Here is a 7,943-nt window from a genome sequence, read left to right on the forward strand (position 1 = left end):
ACCAAGGGACGGGCGTTGGGGCGTGGTCAGTATCTGGGGCGTGGCCATGTGCGGGGTGCGGAGGGACTGCTTTGCCCATACCCCTGCATACTCTCGTTATTCAGGGGGTAGGGGCTTGGCCCCCTCCGTTCTTCGGAGGACCTCACGTATCCACAGGAGACCTATACTCTCGGGCTTGGCTCCACGCCCTGCGTCACACCCCCACGTTGTCTGGGAGGGGCCACCTACCTCCCCACCTCGGGAAAAGTTTCCCTCCTAAAGCCCAGGGCCACACAGAACCCTTGAAGCCGCTCCTGCGGGCTGACCTACACCTTCCTGCCTCCTTGCCATCGGCTCTTTGAGTCACTGCCTCCCGGCCTGCCCCCTGGACAAGGCCTGGACCCCTCTATGTGGCGCGCAAGCAGGGCCTGGCGTTGGCTGGCTGCTTGGAGGCGGTACCAGCTTTGACAGGGCTTAGAGAGTGGCCCCAGGCCAGAGACCAGAAAACTTGCTGCTACTCCCTCAGGTCGTCTGGGTGGAGAAAAGGGGGGAGGGGGTCCAAGACCCCGTGTTTGGGGTGCAGTGTCCAGTGAAGGGGCGTGGTCCCGGTCAGGAGGACCTTACAAAGCCTCTTTAGAAGCTTGTTTCCAGAGACCCTCCCACCATGAATTGCGAAGTCTTCTCCCCATGTCCCAGTGGAGGAAGTAAGATGAGAAATAGGAATTAACTCGCCCAGGGCGGTGCAATCCTCAGAAGGCAGTACTGGGAGGACCTAGGCCCCCCGCCCCCGCGTTTCTGGGATCCCCAGAGCTCAGCGCCCCCTCCAGCGGACGGAGCCATGGTGGCGGTGCAGAGACCTCACCCCGCGGGGAATCACAGGGTGGAGAGGGCCTCTCTGAATCCTTGCAAGCTCACTCTCCTATGATGGACAGATGAGGACGAGGAGGCTCAGGGCCACAGGGCCACAGGGCCATAGGGCCACAGGCCCACACTCCCTTGGGGGCAGTCCCACACCGGGCACAGGGGTACCCACATTGACAGTGGCATCGTGCTGGCATGGCCACATTTCCCAGAGAAGACTGAATGTGGGCGTGAACGGGGCTCGAACAGACTCACTCCCCAACCGGGACTCGTTCTGAACAAAGACCCCTGGGGACAGTGTATCCAGGCCCAGCTAGCAGCTTCTAGGAGTCAGTGACTAGATTCTATTCTCTTGTGCTACCCCACTGTCCTGAGAGATGCAAACAGCTCACACACTTGGCCGCTAGCAGGAAGGTTGAGGGTTCAAATCCCCCCCAGAGGTGCCTCAGAAGAAAGGCCTGGTTGTCAGAGCCAATGGATTGCAGCTCTGCTCTGACAAGTGATGTTGCCAAGAATTGACTTAACAGCAACTACTTTTCAAGGAATAACAGTTCAGTGTAAATTAATTAGCATTCCTGAGCACAAACTACATGCCAGACCTGGTCCTAGGGAGGCAGGGGGACACTTCCCAGCCTTCCAGAAGCTCAACATGAAGGAGCACAGTCCTTCAACTTTCTGGACAGCCTGACGGCAGGACTCAGTGGACAGCGTGCTTAGTAGGTCAGGAAGGCCAGCTTGCTCCCCTCTCTGAGGCGGTGTCCCAAAGAGGTCCCCACAAGTCCCCAGGTTTGGGGGAGATCAGAGGAGAGCATGACGGGAGAGCTGACACATGCTTGTCTTGGGGAGACAATGACCCCAGCCCATCCAGGAGGAGGCAGGGCTTCTCCTGTGTGGGATGCAGACGGTTAAGTGCTTGGCGGCATACCAAAAGGTTAGAGGTTCTAGTCCACCCAGAAGCCCCTCAGATGAAAAGCTGATAGATCCACACCCATAAAACCAGTTCTGGATCTGTGAGTCTGATAGACTGTGGACTCCCAAGACTGTGACCCTTAGTCACCCTTCAAGCCTGGAATTAAACTCACTTTATGACTCAGCTCTCAGCCAGACAACAGACGGGCCTAAACAGAGATTGGTATGCCAGGGAGGAGTGCATTCCTCAGAACAGCCAGCTACACGAGAGTCAAAGGTCAGCATTCCTTCAGGAATAAGCACAGGAGGCAAGGAGGGCTAGGAGAGATGAGTAGAAACAGGACACACAGGGAGGAAGTGGGAAGAATGTGGTTACACAGTGGGATTGCAATCCACGTCACAAATCACAATGTGTATACCTTGTTGGATGGGAAACCGACTGGCTCTGTAAACTTTCACCTGAATCACAACCAAGTGTTTGAAAAAGAAAAGGAATGGCCCAGCTGTTGCGTGTGGCTAGGAATGGTGCAACCGCACGGAAAGCAGCTTGGCAGGTCATCAAAGAGTTCAACCAAGAATTACTGTGACCCAGGGATTCCACTTCTAGGTAGAAATACTCAGGAGCTGAGTGCAGCCTCACATGGACAGTGTGCACCACTCAGATGCAGGAAGCCAGCTGGCAAAACACCGTCACTTGGATTTGCGTGAAATACACCATGGGTGCGGTGGGGGGAGGGGAGGCTATGCTTGTGGGCAGTGAGTTTTTGTGAATGGTGGTGGGATGGTTTAGAAAATTATATGTCCAAACAACTATGAGATATTATCTCACCCCAGGCAGAAGAGCAAAATCTAGCAGAACAGCAAACAACAAATGCTGGCAAGGTTGTGGAGAAACTGGAACCCTTATTCATTGTTGGTGGGAGAGTAAAATGGTGCAACCACTGTGGAAGGCGGTATGACACTTTCTCAAAAAGTTGCAAATAGAAATACCTTTTGGCACAGCAATTCCACTACTGAGAATATACCCCAGAGAAACCATAACTGTCACCCAAGCAGATACATGCACACCCATGTTTATCACGGCTTTGTTCACAATAGCAAAGAGTTGGAAACAACCTAAGTGCCCATCAACAAACGAATGGCTAGAGCAGCTCTGTTATATTCACACAATGGAATATTATGCTGCCTTGAGAAACAAGGAACTCATGCAATATTATTCAAAATGGGGGACCCTGGAGGACGTTATGCTGAATGAAATATCTCAGTCAAAAAAGGACAAATACTGCATAGTGCCACTGTTGTAAAACAGGACTGACATGAGGGTTGGGTAGAGACTGAGAAGGATGGGTTCAATAATGTATACTGCATTGAAAAGATGAGGGAGAAAACTGTTTAAAAGGGATATGTGATTAGGTATTATTGTCATGACAGGAGTCCCGAATGAAGGCTGCATAGTGGAGTGGACTTGGGGGGAGAGATTGTATAACAATGAAAGAATTTTTCTTTTACTTTCCAAAGAGAAGAGCAAACTGGAGGGGAGGGGTGGGCAGGGGGAAAAGTGCAACAATGAATGAATGGAAATCTAAAGTCTCTGTAAACTTCCATTAAAATGAATAATAATAAAAAGATACGGAGATTAGTTACACAACTAGAAGAAAGTCATCAGTATGATGAGTTAGACACATCGCCACGATGGCATAGAGTTAAGACGTGGTTAGATGCTTTTGAGTTGGCCCATAGCGACCCTGTGAACAACAGACCTGAATCCTGTCCTGTCCTGTCCCGTCTCACAGTCTTGGACACAATCGAGCCCAATGCAGTCGTCCCTGTCAACCACCTGGTTGAAGGTCAGTGGGTCAGACAAGTGTCCTGTCCTTTTGTGAGTCATTTATGTTTTTTCCAGGAGAGGCACCCAGGCGACACAGTGCAGGCATGAAGGCCCCGGGTCGCCGGCCCTGTCCCACGGCTCCACGAGAGTCCGCAGGCAGTGGGTGCTTCTCTTTGTTCTATTGGGTTGTTTTCAAGGCTCATCCCAGTTTATGAACAGGTCTGCACTGACGGCCCCGTCTGGGCGGAGGTGGCGCTGACCAAGCTGTGTTGGGGCTAGGGGAAAAGCAGCCAGGGGGAGTAGCAGGGCCTGGGCTGGAGGAGAGACAGCCACCACAGAACCCCCAGCAGGACACAGTCACAGACACCCTCAGCAGGGTGCATGTGTTCCCCACGGGTCTGGAAAAACCCCCGTGCATGGCCAGGCTGCTCCCACAAAGAGAGGCTGACACAGAAACCCTGATTCCTGGCCGTCCGGCTGCATCAGATGACTGGCCTCCTGGGCCTGACGCCCACATGACTGCTCCCAGCCAAGCTGCTGCCTGGACACCGCCTGCCCGCGCTCCACTCTGGCTGCCCCTCCACTCACCATGGGGCCCCAGCCCAGTGAGGGGGTCGGGGTCCAGCAATTATATTAGGATGGGAGGTGGTTCTTCTAGACAGCATCCATCTGTGCCTGGGACTCGGGGACAAGGGAAAAGGTCCTCTAGTACTAGTCACTGGGGGGCCGCAGGGATACACTCACACCTCCCTGAGGGGGCCACCAAGCACAAGCAGGCCCCTGGTATCACCTGTCCTTGCCTCATCCAGCCTGGATACACACTTCTTCCCAGACCCCAGGCCTGACAGTGTCAGGAGCACATACGGGTCCCCCTTTGCTAACACTAAGCCTTGTCCTGCTGAGGAGAGGATGCGCTGGGCTTAATGATAAGAATGGGGTCCACCCAGTCCTCCCTTTACTCATCATAAGATGGATGCGCCAAGGGCCTGGGCCCCACTGCACCCCTCCCCTCCCCTGCCATGGGTGAGTGTGAGAGGCAGGGGGCCCTTTACAAGGGGTCATAACGGCTCAGCAGTTAAGGGCTCAGTGGCTACTGAAGCATCTTTGTGTCACTCCTCCTCGTTGGGTCAGTGTGTGTCAGAGGTGGTGAGGACGGCACCGGACAGGGCAGGGTTCAGATCTGCTGTCCTTTGGGTCAGTAAGAGTTGAAGTCGACTGGATGGCACCTCACAATAATAGCGGCTCTGAGGGAGAAAGGCCTGGCTGGCTGTATCTGTAGAGACTCAGACACACCTGGCCTGTCCCCAATGGGAGGATTCTGACCCCCCAAAAACGAGCCCCTGTGATGGAGCAAGGAAGACCATCGGGCCCCCAGCTGGCATCTTGACAGAGGCAGAACACAACATTTCAACCTAGCTTTTAGCAGGTGAACACCACACCAGTGCACCACCAGAGCCCTCTAGCAAATTTTCTACCACCGAGTGGGTTCCAGCTCATACAGTGACCCTGTAGACACAGTCACACTGTCCATGGAGTCCAGAGGCTGGGTCTTTACCCACGGAGACTGACTCATTCTTCTCCCATGGAGCAGCCTGTTGGTGTTAGGTACTGTTGAGTTGGTTGGAACAGACCCATAGCTGACTCTCTAGAGGGTTTTCAGAGGCAGTTAATCAATCACAAAGGAGGAAATTGCTTGTCTGTCTTCTGGGGAACAGCTGGTGGGTTTGAACCACGTGCCTTTGAGATTGTAGAGCAGCTTCTTACCACTAGGCCACAGAGCTCCCTCATGGAGCCGCTGAGCTTTTAGTTTGCAGATGAGTGCTTAACCACTGTGCCACCAGGGTCTCTCTAAATGGGATCAGGAGCCCATTTCACAGAAAGAGAAACTGAGGCTCAAGGAGGCCAAGTCATGTGGACCTGCCTCCCCCATGGGACAGGAATATCAACACCTCTGAATTGTGATGTTGGGGACAAATACAGAACAGAACATTCCAGAAGGAGCAAAGGCAACTTGGGGACAGCCGTTTACTAACTCCCTACAGGGGTACTAAGCAGGCCAGCAGCAGCAGGAGCCCAGGCCGAGTGATGGCAAGAGAGAGAGCTCCTGGCACAGTGCTGGCTCCCGGCCAGGCAGGAACCGCCTCAGCTTCCCCTGGTCTCAGGCACCAGGCCCTGCTTTCCTGGGTTTGCCAGCCCCAGGGGTACACTCTGCCCTCTGGTGACGATCCTGAAGTGGACTCAGAAAATTCTTCCTAGGGAGAATTTCTGGTGGTCTAGTGGCAAGAAGCTGCACTGCAATCCCAGAGGAGAGAGGCTCAAATCCACCAGATGCTCTGCTGGAGAAGGAGGGACAATCTCCTCCTGTATCAGTCAGATCCGATTTGATGGTGCATGCACACAAAAATAATAACTAAAAAAATAAAAAGAGAAAGGTCCTTCCTGCAATGAGGGAGCTCCATGGGGCCCAGGGAGCTCTGTTGGCTTAGTGGTAAGGAGTTGCACTGCATACCCAAAACCATGTGGTTCAAATCCACCAGTGGCTCTACAGGAGAAAGGTGGGCAATTTCTTCCTGTGTGATTAACTGCCTCTGAAAACCCACTGGAGGGTCAGCTATCAGTCAGTTCTCACTCCAAGCTGCATAACAACAACAAACCATGGGGTCCACCCCACACGCAGAGGTCCCCGACACCCAGAGAGACATCTCCACGTGCTGGTGGATGAAGGCAACTACAGGGAAGAGACAGCTCTGTCCAGTGTTCTCACCAGCTGCCACGTGCTGCCCTTGTCTGAGATGAGCGAGGTGTAGATACCTCCCCCACGTTGTGGTTGTGAGGTGCCATTGTGTCAATTCTGACAGTGACCTCACAGATAGAACAAAGCCCTGCCCAATCCTGCGTCGTCCTCACAGCCCCTGCTGCACGCCAGCCCAATGCTGCAGTCACTGTGCCAGCCCATCCCCCTGAGGGTCTTCCTCATCTTCATTGGCCTTCTACTCTACCAAGCATGGCGTCCTCCCTCCCACAGGGGCTGGTCCTTCACCTCATAACGTCCAAAGCATGTGGGGTGAGTCCCACCATTCCTGCTCCCAGGGAGTATTTGGCTGCATGTTTTCTGACGCAGACTCTTTAACAGCCCATGGTTGTGGAGTCAGGACTTCTGAAAATGGCTCTTCTAGCCATTGCCTTAACCTTTCTGAGGATGTATTGTCCAGCTGCCTCAGCGACAGACACATGGCTCACCTGTCAATCAGCATCTTCACCATTAACAACAGCTATAAGACCAATATAAGAGCAAGAACATAACAGTGGAGAGAGCAACAGGGCATAGCCTGACAGAGCCCTGGAGCCAGAGCCAGAGTGAAAGGTTCTGCTTGCTGGGTGATTGAAGGAAGGGCTGACTTGTGACTGCTAGGAGACAAAGCTTGCTGGATAACTGAGGAAACCAGAGGCTTCTGCCTCTGTGTCACTGGACTGAACCTGGGCTTTCACTGTTGACTGAGATGCTGTCTCAACTAACTGAGGAACTGTGCCTTTTTGACCGGACTCGGGACTGCTGTTCACTAAACCTGGACTTCCACTGTGTGACATCCTTTGCCTCCCCCCATCCCCACTCCTCAATTTATTTCCCTAACAAATCTCACAACTGTGGGTAAAGTTTGTGAGTCAATTCACAAAGAGTGTTGGCCCCAGTGATTAGTAGGAGTAGGTACAGGAGCGTGGGGGTGGGGATGCGTGTCTGACCTTATAGGGATCAGTGTCACACTGTGAGTGTTGTTGACAGGGACAGTTCCTTGAGTAGAGGCAGGACTCAGTGGTCCTCAAGCTGCTTTTGCCTCTTTGCAATGGTCTGGTCTATATTCACCCCCAACATCATAGTTCAGAGGTGCTGATATTCCTGTCCCATGATGGAGGAGGGTCCATGCAGCTTCTAAAGTCTGAGACAATGCCTGGGGACAGCTGGTTGCTATGGCCATGTGGCAGAAGGACACTTTTGGTTAGATCAGGCCAGTGGCACTGGCCCAGTCACCAGGGGCAACTCCAGCACTCCCTGGGATTAGGCTGGGCATCTTTGAGGCCCACTGCAATGCCCCAGTTCTGGACAGTGTCCAGGGGAGGGTGGACACTAGTACATTAAAAACACATTGTAGTTCATGAGTGGGGACTCACACAGAGGCCGCCCCACCAGGCCTGGGGGCTGGGTCCCCTAGCTTGGACAGTTCTAGAGAAAGTGTCCAGCAGCGACAGCCACAGAGCCAGAGCCAGCTTCAACCATGGGCAGACCTTGGGGGAGCTGCAGGTGGGTTCCAGACACCCTGCAAAGAGACCTCTCTATTTTCTATCACCCAGAAAAGTAGTCTTTACACGA

This window comes from Elephantulus edwardii, unplaced genomic scaffold, assembly GCF_000299155.1.
Source record: "Elephantulus edwardii isolate Elephantulus edwardi_28Jun2011 unplaced genomic scaffold, EleEdw1.0 scaffold00064, whole genome shotgun sequence".
NCBI classification, from domain to species: domain Eukaryota; kingdom Metazoa; phylum Chordata; class Mammalia; order Macroscelidea; family Macroscelididae; genus Elephantulus; species Elephantulus edwardii.